This window comes from Arachis ipaensis, chromosome B04, assembly GCF_000816755.2.
Source record: "Arachis ipaensis cultivar K30076 chromosome B04, Araip1.1, whole genome shotgun sequence".
Classification (NCBI taxonomy): Eukaryota; Viridiplantae; Streptophyta; class Magnoliopsida; order Fabales; family Fabaceae; genus Arachis; species Arachis ipaensis.
The window spans coordinates 123,051,224-123,051,650 of record NC_029788.2 but is presented as its reverse complement, the minus strand read 5'-3'; positions in this window follow the sequence as shown (position 1 = coordinate 123,051,650).

Sequence of the window (427 nt, the reverse complement as noted above, 5' to 3'; positions counted from 1 at the left end):
TTTTTACCAAAGATAGGAGACTCGAACCCGCAACCTCTTAATTGAGTATGGGGAGACTATGCCATTTGAGCTATTACTCATTGGCTATAAACTCAAATGGCATAGACTCTCCATACTCAATTAAAAGGTTGCAGGTTCGAGTTTCCTATCTTCCAAATATTTTTTTTTTATAAATGGAATTGTTAGTCCCATTAGATAGAGCAAATTAAACAAAAATTAGCCATAAATGATAGTACTGAAAAATTATACGACACCAAAAAAGAACATTAAAAGTGCTAAAAAAAAACTATACAAAAACATACTAAAAAATACCAAAAAGAAAATATGCTTAAAAAAAATTATATTATAATTTAATGTCATATTTTTTATTAATTATCTTTTTAAAAATAATTTTAATTTTTTAATTAATATTATTCGAATAATATAA